The 14,399-nt window shown below is 34.3% G+C and overlaps 1 pseudogene; it reads left to right on the forward strand.

The window, feature by feature from the left end:
- Nucleotides 1-4,250: 4,250 nt before the first annotated feature.
- LOC130049372 (uncharacterized) lies at nt 4,251-5,938 on the forward strand (annotated as a pseudogene).
- The last annotated feature ends 8,461 nt before the right edge of the window (nt 5,939-14,399 follow it).

Raw genomic sequence — 14,399 nt, forward strand, 5'->3', positions numbered from 1 at the left:
AATAGCATATCAAAAAATTAGAGATGTCATATTTCATTTAAGAAAATAAATTGATTTTAAAATTTGCGCGATTGCGAAAATATGCGAGTTTTTCCGAAATCTAGATCACCTCGACTCTTGACTGCAATGCGTATTCCAAGTATATTAATGATCAAGACAAGTTACGTCCCTTTTCTGAAGTGAAAGTAGAAATTCGTGAGTGATGATTTGGATATTTTGAGCTGGTTTAAGTCTTTAAATCAACTAGAATTTTATATTTGATGCTTAAGTGTTTGTCGGAGACCGCTATGCTCTCGATAGGTAGCTTTCAATGATGATGTATCAGTGGATTTACGCTGCGATCGTGATTACAACAGGGAGAACTTGTATGCAAAAACTTCCGAGAAGATGAGCCGAAAGAAACGCACAGGTGGCATTAAATGTGCCCAATGCTGTTGTCATAACAATTCAGATCCGTAAGTACTTTACTATCATTCATTTTGCTCAGTTTGTAAAATAACTAGACAATAAACAAATATATAGATCTATCCAATTCCATATGCAAATTCACCGTTGAATATAAACTTCAAGCAAAATCTTGTACATGAGAAATGCCTGTGCCGATAGGTGTTTGTGAATAAGATTTATCACATTAACTTTAACGTTTGTAAATATTCATAAATCTGTCAATTTAATTTCATTTTGAAGTTCTGATGTTATTTAAACTTATTAATCAGCAAGAAATATTTATTATTGTTAATATACATTTGTAGCTCTGACAGTCAGGGGTGCAGATTCAAGATTGGATGTTCTAAATGAAATTAAGACAGAAATATTTTCTGTGAGGAATGTACAAGACTCAGCATCATCATCATGACAACACAGTTGTGGGTCATTAAAATTTAAGAGGATCCAACATGACTGGAACTTGTTTAAAGATTGTTCAGCTGGAATGTGTCCACTGAGAAAATCACAGAGGCTGAAACTGTTGGAGAATATTTGATGACCTGTTTTTGAATTTCTCATCCCCTTTCATGGAAGGAACTGTACTCAGCTGAACAATACAACTGTATATGTCCATAGTTTACAGAAAAATACTGATATATATGCAAAAACAAATATAGTGTGTTAGTCATTGTTTACAAACTCATATTTAGATAAAGCTTGAACATAAAATTGAAGATTGTTTAATTTATTTTCTGCACTGACTGAGAGCTTCGCAGACTGCAATTTAAAATGTACAATTTTAATCTGATAGAAAACAATCAGGATAAGTCTGACAGATACAGGGATACTTTAAATTCATATTCTTAATATAACCAAGATTGACACAAAATTTGCTTTTAAAAACAAAATAATACCCCACCCCCACCCCGAATTGGAATTTGGGCAGTATTTTTTGTAATGCATGCATCTTATAAGTCATTCATCTACATGTACGTATGACACATAAACCCATATCATAATTTTGATACAAAACCAAAACCTGTTTCTAACAACAGCAATCTCCCACCCCTGTAAATTGTGTTGTTATAAACAATGGATGTTTTGGGAATTTTAATAGGCATTGATTTTGCATTGCAAATCTTTTTTAATGCCATCATCACAGAATCTAGTATTCATGGAAATGAATGAAATTATTTGCAACAAAGTAATTAGAAAAGTGCACTAATGCACTGATGGATAAAGTACTGACACAAGCCAAAATGCCATCCATATTCAGTTGTTTTCCCCCCTACTAAAGTTGGATTAATCGAGAAATGAAATGAAAGGGTGGTGTACTGGTGTAAGAAGATTATGACCTAGGTAACATCATCTTTCTGGTACCTTGCAGCTTTAGTTGACACACAAAACAATTTAGAAATCGTTAGTACATATGTATGTCGGTAGCTTATAAAAATCAGTGTCAAGAAAATGTTGGGAAAATAATGCATACCCAATCATTAATATACTACAGTTACATGTAGCTGTTACAGTTCCTATTTAATGTTTCCATGGAGACAAAACAGTCAGATTACCAACATTTTCATAACAGGACTTTTGGACTAGCTATCTCTGGTCAAAACTGACTCAACTGAATATAAGTAGGTAAAATACTTGTAGTTTAAAATGAAAAGAAATCTAAATCGCCAACATAATGTTTCCATGGAAGTAGGTTTCCATAGCAACTAAACTACAAATTGAATTCCTTCTTAATTAGTATATTTTAACCAGCCTATGAATACAAAGATAAAATTATGATATTATAGAATAAATCTACTGAAGTACGTGTACATTAAATTGTTTTCAATGATTATGGTTGCTATAGCTGGCCATATCGTTTCCATAGTAACACATTTTTCTTCATATTTCCCCTTTGTAATAATTAAATTCAAATGATTAAACAGAGTCATATAATGCTTTTACAGGAAATACCTAGATATAAATATGTAATTTTTTATCTTGTGAAAAGTAAACATTCTATTCAATACAAAGTAATTCAAACACATTAAAAAAAAATTATTTTCATTTTAAATGTAATAATCTTCTACCAATGCCTTTTGACTTGAAGATTTTTTTTAAATGTTTGCTACACCAACTAATCCAACTTATGACTAATCCATGGAAATTATGAAATTTGTACTTCATAACAATTATTGAGATTATGACAGAACACTTTCACTTAATAATAGGCACACACATTTCTGCTTCCTTACACAAATCAGTTTTATAGTCAGCACTTTTCTTCATATATGTATCTTATAATGATTGCTATGGTAACAAAAGAATTAATCATTTATATTGCTAATTTAAAGACCCATCTCATGACCGTACGGTCAGTGAAAATGTAGGCGGAGCCTAATCTAAACAGATGTTATTTACCTGGAGTGGCCAGGGTCTACCAAGGTGTTAATTGCTATATCCCATGGCACTCAAAGAAATACACAGAGGCAGATCATGGCAGAAATCTACCTGTCCATGTTTTGTTTTTTTTATATAGTTTTGATATACACAGGACCTGTCTCAGGGACCTCTGCAGAGTTTCTGTGGTCATAGTGTTTGAATAATGGTTGTATTCCTAAGGGTAGCTGACACACATTCTACACCCACCCCTCTTTCTCTCTCTCTGTCATTGACTCAATGAATAATTTCTGTTATAAATATAGAGGTATCATAAATTGATGACATAAATTATTTCAATAGGTTACAAGTTTTAAAACTTATTGTGCAAATTATTGTTTGATTTCTGATTGTGTAATTTATAATACATGTACAGGTATATAGAGGGGGAAACTTACAATTATATTGAAATTGCATTGTTCAGGGGCCTTTTTAAAAACAATTGAATTACAAGAAAATAGCAGATGTGGACAGGTCATTGCTATCAAAACTCAGGTATACTGGGCTTCCTCAAGATCTAAAGAATGACTGTAGATACTGGCTGTTATTGTTATCAAAACACCTCTCTGGGGTAGCCCCAGACCACAGTGTCTGCAGATGTCACTCCACCTGAGATCTATTGTTAAATGTTTGATTGGCAGGCAGCTTACAATTTGGGGGTGTCAACTTAAAATTGGGTCTTTAAGCAGACTTTTACATCAATTTATATGTTCAAATATAATATGACAATGAGTTTACACTATCACATGGTAATAAGCAGAGCTGTAATGCTTTCTGATACAAATTAGCATACTAGTTTACTTATTGAAACCTTGTTATAAAATACTGAAATATGGTTGCTATGGCAACTGAAATATTTCATAACATGAGAATTCATGATATTTATCATTGTTTATGCCAAATTTAATAGATTAAGGATATTATATTGATAAATTATTAAAATGTGACTCATATATTCATATTATGAGATTTTTCATATTACCATGACAACCAATTTTTCAAGCTATATAATTTTATTTAGCAAAACAAGACATTTGTCGTTTATTTATATTTTACACATAATGGGATGAATTAAATCATATATAACTTTCATTGATGTGTGTTGTTGTGTTTTCTTGTAAATGATGTCATAAAATGGCTTAAAATTATTTTTCTCAAAAATAGTCAAAATGCTAAAACATTGATTTTTCAACCTCAGGAACAATAGGTAATCCAATATTGATTTATTGATGTTTTATTAAGAATGTATTATGCTGAACCTAATCTTTAAACAAGCAATAGAGAAAATTTGTACATCACTAAAATTAATTTGTTTATGTTTAATCAAAAATAGGCCAAAATCGAGCATTTTTAAGCATCTTGGGAGCTGTTTTCACAGTGTTCTTGTTACCATGGCAACGGTACCTCAATTTCGAATTTTGCTACCAAATTCTATGAGAGGGTATCAAATAATCACTATATGCCAAATTTCAGCAAAATCGGTGAGGGTACCTTTCCACCCCTATAATAAAAATTTTGATGCTTACAGAGAATGACTCTTAAGTACTTACACTAGGTCACTCTACTGGATCCTACTGTTGTACAGTTACTCTTTTGATATATATTACCTTTTTCATGAATGAATTTGTTTTAGGGTGACCATCCCACAACTATGAAAAGGACACAGTATTTACAGTCCACAAAAAATAAAGGATGTCTAGCCAAAATTATTATGAAAGAAGTACTTTTGTTCCCAGAATATGTGGTATTTTTCAGTGTAAACAGATAACAATCCCGAGGCAATAACTAATTTATAAACCACATAATACTTCAATGAGTATGTCATACTGCATATACCAGTTGTCGGACAATTTAGCTTGGTATGTTTAAAGTAAAAAATGATGCGTATAATAGCTTATAAACATGTAAAATGTAGATGTGGGGATTTTTTTTTTTTAGGTCACCTGAGTTTACTCAATTGGTTGCCGTCCGTCGTCGTGCATCGAGAGTCGTGCGTTAACAATTGAACATTTTAAACTTCTTCTTGATAACCACTATTCCAATTCTTTTCAAATTTAGTATGAAGCAACTTTGAAACAAAGGGGATATAATTGTAAATTTCAATACTCGTGCACCCCTGAAGCCATAGGGGCTGGCAAAAACTGCCAAATATTGAAAAACAAATCAAAAATCTTCTTCTCAAGAACATCTTCTTTAGTGCTAAATTGAAAATAAATGGATATTCAGACGGAGTAGGCAGTGTTTTTTACCAAGATTGTACTTTTGATAATCCCTAGGAGTGGTCCAAATTAGTCATATAATTTAATGTTAATACACATATTATACTATGTAAAGCCTTTCATCAGTGTATGCATTTTTGAGGTCATTGAAGATTTAAGAATACATCTTGTATTATACTGTTGCTGAACATTGGAATTTAGCTTAGATATTCAGAAAAGAAATTCTTTCTAGATTCCATAGCCCTTGGGAGAAGTGATACTTTTTCACTAATACTCAGGTGACCGATAAGGCCTGTGGGCCTCTTGTTCAGTTTTATGGATGTTTTTAGTGTGTTATAAGTTTATATAAAATTAATCAATATTGATAGACAAAACAAGATACAGAGAAAGCGAGAAGGACTGCAAGTGAGAATCTAAGAGAGCTGGAGATGGGGGTAAAGAACATCAAGAAGGAACAGCGAATTTACATAAGCTTACCAAAGGACGAAGAGCACCAAAAATGCATCTTCTTGGGCAGGTACCTGGATATACTAGCTATTTATATGTATATGATTGTAAAGTGATTGATTGGTTTTATTTTGTTTAACGTCCCTTCGGTTGCATGATAATTGAAATTATTTATAGTAATATTGCATGTCAATTTTATTTCTATAGATTACAGGTTTTATGAATCCCTTAAACAAAGAAGTAAGGGAGAAATTGTACGTAGGACATGGGGTCACAAGTGTATCCGAGATGCGGCGTCATCTAAAAGTTTATGTTGATATGCAGATGTTTCCCAACTCCAGTAAGCCTTCACTGACAGATGCAGCATACTATCCCTCTGATGTGCAATCAGAAAACATATATACACTGCATGAAAAGCGGCGTTTAATCAAATTAAATTTCATTAAATCTACACTTTACATCAACTTTCACGTTTAATTCAGATCTAATGTTGAATTATACTTGGAAGTATCACAGAAATTAAATCTCAACTTTACTTCAGATACAAAAATAAAATAAACGCCATTAAACTGCAAATATAATTAAGTTTCCGGTAAAACGAACGTCATACGACAAATTGCTTGTACACTGACAATGCAACGTTGAGATGTCCATGCTATGAACCAAACCAAAGCATAGAAAAATATTAGAGCACAAACTCTTTATCACCTCATAAGAGTTCGACAGCTGATATTATTTCGTAGATTTTCAAAAGGGGGTGCAACCCAGGTTTGAATGTCGAGTTGTTGACCATTCAGAAAGGTATGGGTGAAGAGGCCAAAATGACTTATTTTTTAATATTAAAATGATACACCAAAGAGAGAGGGGGTGCAATACGCAAGTTCCGAGTTACCCAAAAGTTATTTCCCTTTGTCGAACTCTTTCGCATTTTATGACGTATGGTGGGTACACAATGTATACATTATATCGTAGACTGGCATTGTACATAACGATTACGTACGATTAATGTAATAGAAGCGTAACTTTTGTTTATATCAATCACTGGTATGCATATTCTGGCCATATCAAGCATAATTTGTTTGAATAAGATCATCAAATTGGCTATTGAATCATTATTCGTTTCCTCTTCTACACGAGTGACGCTTTTATCAAAGAAAGATGGCAATTAACAATATTTGTTAGAGCCATTTTGTTATCCAATAATCATAAACTCACTAAAGTTGCCTTTTCCCTGAGATAGGATGGTCTCAGAAACTCTGGATATCATCTTTAAGAAATAATACAACGATAGTAATTACCAAATGTACCCACTGTCATAACATTTTACGTCATAATTTACGGAAGAGTTCGACAAAGGGAAATAACTCTTGGGGAACTCGGAACTTCCGTATTACCATGCTCCTTTTAAATCTGCCACTATTCAGCAAATGATACAAGTTTGACCTTTTATACTAAATGTTCACATCCGCTTCAGTGTGAAACCAGTCCTGCATGGTTGTCTTTTTTTTTTTGACGTCCCTCTCGAGAACTTTTTACTCATATGGAGACCACCATTGCCGATGAAACGGTGCAAAATTTAGGTATATGCTCTCAGTTTAGTTTTGAACAGGGAGGGGATCTTTTAACGTGCCACCCTTGCTGTGACACTCCCCCTGTTATGGCTGTCTTATCTGAAGGACCGCCCCATTTAGTCGCCTCTTACAGTCAAGGGGTACTGAGGACCTATAATCCAAGAAAGGAATATATTTCTTCAACCAATTGTTTTTTTCATTCAAACAAAAGAAAAACAGGTTTTATTTTCGTTTATTGCATACGTCTCTATTAAGCATAAATAATCAAAAATATGACCTCCCCTTCAACATTTTGGGAAAACATTTCTATATACGTCTTCATATCACCGAAATAGCCATGGTACATGTATGTCCAACAATTCAAATGTTAGGAAACACAGGTATTAAAGTACATTAAAGGTTTTCACAAACATTACATGAATACATGAAATTAGCCACATATCCTGTTCCAAGATGGCTGATGCCAACTGGCACAGGACGTGCATCCTTCCAAGATGGCTGATGCCAACTGGTACAGGACGTGCATCCTTCCAAGATGGCTGATGCCAACTGGCACAGGACGTGCATCCTTCCAAGATGGCTGATGCCAACTGGCACAGGACGTGCATCCTTCCAAGATGGTTGATGCCAACTGGTACAGGACGTGCATCCTTCCAAGATGACTGATGCCAACTGGCACAGGACGTGCATCCTTCCAAGATGGCTCATACCAACTGGCTAAAGACAAAAATATTCCAATTTTGCTTACGCAATATATCACATAATACATTGTTTTGAAATACCTCAATCTATCGATACAGTAAAATACATCAACCTTGCATTTTGTTCATACATTAACCCCTTTAATAACAGGACAGATGTAAGATACATTCTTGTTAAAAAGCATACCATCAGCACATATGTATTTACAACTGATTCTCTGAACTGGAATGAAAGCAGAAGGCCCAAAAGTTTCATAAACATTCTGTCTCCACAACTCAACAGGCTTCCCACAGTGATATTCATACACATTCGGGATTGGCACAAGCCAAAACACTTTTGCAAATAAGTGAACACGGCTTTCATTTCCAACGATAAGGTTGTGTTGAAGAAAATATTGAATCACTCCAGGATGAAGGTCGCCTGTTCCAACTTCTTCAATGATATTTCCATCGTTGGAATGCCAGTAAGCCATGGCAAATGAGGAACGCTTGTGACGAGATTGAACAGAACCATAAACTTCTCCACCAAGAGATATGAAGGAACATTTTCTGAAGGACTTTGGAATGCATTCAATATGTTCATAAAGATCTGGATAAATATGTCTGTATGTTTTCTGTAACATATCAAAGTCTACTGAACACATTACATGACATGATGTCTTATGACATGAAAAAGCAGAACAAATTTGCCAATCCCGTCCAACAATATGGGCACTTCTTTTCGACATATACAAAATTTTCAAAATATCTGAATCAGAATGAATTCTGTCAGAACATAATTCTGTCACATTTGGAAAATGTTTCTTAAATTCGTCAAAATATAAACCAGGGAATTGCAAAGAATGTACAAAAGAATCTCTTAAAAAACCTCTCATAAGCTGCATTTATATAGATCTGCTATTGTTTGGCATACTTCCCAAATGACCATTATATCTTTCAAAACTAAAAAGCCAAAATGAGTAAATGGGACCATAATCAAGCACACACTGTGATAAATGACAATGCATATGCATATTTGGTGTTATACTTGAAACACCATAAACTCTTTCTACACCTTTACAAAACTCAATAACATACCTATCAAATCTAGCTATTTCTACATTTGAAATAAATTTAGAGGTTAGAGTTCTGCAAGCTAAAACAAAATTTCGCCATACCTCCAAATCTGTTTTAGGTAAAATATCTACTAGTGCAAAAATTGTCCAATTTTTCCATTGCTCAGCGGTAAATCTTCCAAACGAGGATGCAATTTTTCTAGGAATAGCCCCTATGTTGCTTGCTGCATCAACTGAATCAACTTTTTGCTGAATCAAACTTAATTGATCTAAATGCAAAACCTTTAAATGAAGCCATAATTTCATCATCTTTTTAGCAGTCCCTTGAAATAAATTATGCATTGGATCAACAATGGACATTCTTATTGGGTCAAAATAATCAATTTCACTCAATACTGAATATTTAACTCCATGAGAAGCTTCAAGTTTTTCTTTCTCTGTTTGAGATTTGGCTTTTCTTACAACTTTCATAGATAAATTATAATCATTCAATGTTCTTGCTGGCCAATTATCAACATCAAAGCCTGAATAGTCTTTTTTGCCTACACCACCTGGAAATTTTTTGAAACATTTTGAGCAACCTAATGTTGCAGAATGACCCAAAAACCCACACAATTTACGTGTTGCTGGAATGTCACATCCAACACACATAAGCGCAACTTTAAAATTCTTTTTTACATGAGGACTCTTATATGAAGCAAACTGAAATCCCTGCGACCATGCTACTTTAAGTTCATTAACAAGAAGTGTTATGAAACTATTTACAGAAGGTTCATGTTTTAAATCTGGAATAACACCTATTAGCAATACATTCTTCAATCTAAACCGTTCATTTCTAGGCAAATTCAAAATAACTGCATACAATACACCAACAGAATATTTAACGTGCTTAAACGGCTGAAACCAATCTAAATTCAACATTAAACCATAATTATTTCGATGGCATAAAAAATTATTTTTTTCTGTACTTTGAAACTCTTTCCAGACACTTTTTAGAGTGGTATAATAATTTAGATATAGGACCTTTCGTCACGGCTGTCTCGCGCCTGCAACAATTTTATTTTGATAGAAATATTGATTTAATTGAAAATTATGAATATTGATACCCATCTTATTTAAATTCAAATAAAATTGTACAGTACTGGTTTAACCATAATATTCTAGAAAATGAAAATGAAAATCTACTTTCAATGTATTAAATATTCTACTACATTTAATGTAAATAGGTGTTAAATGAAAATAAATGCTCTATGAACATGAATTAAAATTTACAAAAATAATTTGCTCAGAATTGATTAAATTGTAATTAATCAAACTGGAAGTTCTTGAACACTTTCTTCTTCTTTTTTATATGTAGTATTTCGCATGTAAGTATGAATACATAAAATCATATATCCTAGAGTGCTTTTCAATATCTGTCCTGTGGTATGCGGTTTTCAACTAAATTCTTTCAATATGAACAGTGTCCATGTTGTCTCTTCCATTCAATTGAATACGTATGTAACATATTTTCTTTGTCTTGTGCACTTTATTATTTAATATATAATAAAGTACACATGAGAAAAAAATGTTAGATGTATATCACTGCTCTATTAATGATGGTTTTTGTCAATCCACTATATTATGTCTTCAGTGTAGCAGGAAAATATATCACTATCCATTGTCTCATATCATTGTCATCTGTTAGCCATCCTCTTTCTTCTATCTGCAACTCTTCTAATGCTGCTTCAAATAACACCGAGATTGGGCAGAATCATTTAATGAGTTTTCTAAATGTGCACAAGGTTTTAAAAAAAAAAAAAAATAAAATGATGAGGTTGTTTATGTAAATACAGGCTGCATAAGTCTTCCTAAAGAAAATTCACTAATTTTTGTTTTTCTTCCAGGTCATATGTAATGCCTTATGGTATGTAACAGACAACTATAAATGATGCATCACTTCGCTACAAGCATGTTTTACCAGTCCCACCACCATTTGATCAGTATACAGGTTATAATGACACTAAAAGAAAAAAGATCAAAAGTCAGCCGCTATCACATGAGCTTCTGAAATCTCATGCTGAAGCACTTTACAGTTTACTAGAAAAGCCATATATCAACTCTTCACCTTCATGGAAGGGAATAGCTGAAAAATTGGAACAACTGGCTGAATGCCTTTTAGGATATAAAAAATATTTAGATGATAAATCCAAGGAATCGGAGGAGAATAGGGAAAGTGATCATCCAGTAAGAACTGTAGATAAACATGCCACAGTTGAACACAGAAAAGTGAAACGTGAAATCCAAATACTCTATTATTCAAAAAGATGTTCAGGAGGCAGGTGAGCTGAATCCAGTAATATTTGATGAGAGCAAGCATTTGGAAAACCCATTTGAAAACAACTCGCAAAGATTCCGTTTCTTTAGTGAACTTCAGTTGTCTTTCCCTGTTGATATAATCAGATACTGTCCAGGTGGCTCAGTACTGACAACAGTGTGTATAGTACAGGTTGCAGCACACCGAACAGAAGCTCAACTTTTAACCCAAGGAGCAAGAATGGTGCAAAAATTGAGGCATCAATTAAAAGAATATCACACACGAGCACAGAAAAGGGCATTCAAAATGAAATTGAATAACATTGCCAAAATACAACCAAATGTTGTTGATTTCATATATCACGAATTAGCTCTTGATGGGTCAACTGCTAATCACCCTGATATGCAACAGAGACGCAGGTTGATTTTCTTAGGAGAACAAGGACTTATACCAGACTTGCGCCATTTGAACCCAGGTCGTCCTTCTAATAGATTTGATACTTTTTTTGAAGTGTTGGGGAAGATGGTGGAAGAAGTTACTGTTGCTGATGAAAGGAGACATGGGGTTGCTCATATGGCACAGTGGATATCATTATCAGATGTGATAAAACAAGCAACAAACATGTCCACCAGACACCTTGATTCCATCCAAAAGTCTCGTACGACTCCAATTTTCACCTACTAACCCATATACCAGAACTGCAATGACCTTCACATCTCGCCTCAATGTCCAACACAAAATTCAGAGAAGACAGTTGAGAGTTCAGCATCCTGATGATCACTATTGTGCTGTAATTTTGAAATACTTGAAGTGCAAATCGGTTGAAATGGAAGACAATGTTATGCTTTTCTTCTGTGACGACAAAGCTAAAGTTCCTGTTGGTAATCCAGGAAGTCTTGTATCAACTGGAGTCAGAGGGAGACAGAGTATAGCTCCTGTGACAACTGAGCTTGTAGCCTTGGATCATGATACGACTTCTGCATCATTGACACCAAGTGTTGTATTACACTGTTCTATTCCTGACAGCACAGAAAAATCATTTGTTCGAGGACAAGTGTACATCGCAGTAAATGATTCAGTATTTCAAGCTTCATCTCCCTTTAGACATGCGACAATGCTGAAGAGAATTATAGATGAAAAGTATAAAGAGAAGATACCCAGTGTTCTTTTTAAGTATACTGATGGTGGCACTGACCAACGGAACACCTTGGAATCTGTGAAAATAGCAAGTATTTGCCTTTTCAAAGAGTTCGACTTGGACCTGCTGATTACAGCTAGATGTGCACCTGGGCATAGCTACAGAAATCCTGCAGAGCGTGTCATGTCTGTCCTGAACTATGGTCTCCAGAACTGTGCAACAGAAAGGAAGCGTCTGGATGAAAACACTGAAAACAAGTTGAAGAGATTGAACAGTATGGCAGAGTTAAGAAAGCATCCTGAACTAAGAGAAAAATGGACTGAATCCATCGAACCTGTTCAATCTGTAATAAGAAACCGGTTTCAAAAACTCTCGTTGAAAGATGAGCCTATGACAGGTGTTGATCCAGCTACGGATGAGGAAATAGAAGTGCTTAAAAGACATGCTCGAGAGTTATTTCCTAGCCTTGATCTGTCAAAATTGCAAAAAATCCACACAAAGAAATGCAAAGAGTATAACGAATGGAAAGAAAAGCACTGTCTAGAAACCACGTACACATTCCAGGTCAGGAAATGTTTGGATGAAAATTGCTGTTTGCCTCGAAAGTTGGACGGTGAACATTTGAAATGGTTACCAAACCCAATGTTAGACGAAAGTAAAGAACACTTTCAGTCATATGAAGTCCTCAAAGATGCTGAAACTACAGAAATGGATAGACCTTCTCTAAGGATTCAAAAACAGCCAAACCAAGGTACATGTAGTGGAAGAAAAGAACAGGACAGTATTAATGGTGCAGCTATGGATGAAAGACTAACAGCAACTGCAGCAGAAGATGATACACAGGATGCTACAGAAGAAGAAAACCAAAGTAAAGCAGTTTTGGTTGAGGTTAATCCCCAGTTGGCCTTTTCGAGTCAAAATGCAAGAGCTATTGCAACATGCGTTGAATGTTGTAAACCACGTGTGATTTACTCCAAGTTGAAACTTAACCAAAGACAGCAAATGCTTTTAGCAACAAGTTTAAGTGAATACGAATATACTTGTGGGTCTTATTTATTTCCACCATCTGTATCTGAATCTGTTCGGAAAAACATATCATGCAGACCAAACCTACATTGTGTGACTCCTGTAGAAATACCGTATTATGCATCTGGACTGGGGCGAAATGACATATGCGTTTACTGTGGAATAGAGAATGCTGGCATTGATATCAAACTGAAAAAGAAATTCAAAACAGTTGTCAAAAAGATGGAAAAACTCCATTTGTGCAAAGGCCATTTAATTAATAAGGGCCCACTTGATTTTCCCAGTTTTCTAAATATATAATAAATTTACAAAAAAAACCAATTTTGTTGTTTCTCAGCTAGTTAGAATCCCCCACTGGCCCAGGATACATGATGCTCACAAAGCCTGGACTAGAGTTAATCACTCATGTAATTTTGGCATCAATGTTCAGCTTCTTCAATGTTAGATGTCAGAAAGTCACCAAATTACCACTTAAAACACCAATCATCTTGTAAATATATTACAAAATGTTCAATTTAGTTCATTATTTCTTAGTTTATAGTAAATTTTAAACAAACACAACAAAGCATGACCATGAACTACGCATACATAAGAAACATTACTGAAACTTGCATTCTGTTTTAATTTATTTAATACTCGAAATCATATTGTACATACACAAAAAAAAAAAAACACAAAAAAAATCCCTACCTACCCTAAATTTTTTAGAGGCGTAACCGGAACCACACATATTTTTTTTATTTGGCCTTAAAAAGGGTAGGTATGAAAGCGTTCAACTCATGCCAACAGTCTGGTGGAATCGATCCAGTGCGAGTTTTGTCTATATAAATCATCTGAATAAACTAATGTTGTGACATAACAGCGGGTTAACAGGGAACAAAGATTACACGGCGAGGCCATCCGTGGGGCACGTGTTGTATATTCAGCACCGTTAACACTTCATCCTTTGTTTTCTTACGGTTTAATTCAATCAGATGAAAAGAAGGGGTTTCATTGTTTAAAAAAAAATATGATTATCCTAATTCTTTTCCAACTCTGGTGATTCAGAAAGAATACGAATTACATATATCGGGAATTTTCTACTTCG

Source organism: Ostrea edulis, chromosome 8, assembly GCF_947568905.1.
Source record: "Ostrea edulis chromosome 8, xbOstEdul1.1, whole genome shotgun sequence".
NCBI classification, from domain to species: Eukaryota; Metazoa; Mollusca; class Bivalvia; order Ostreida; family Ostreidae; genus Ostrea; species Ostrea edulis.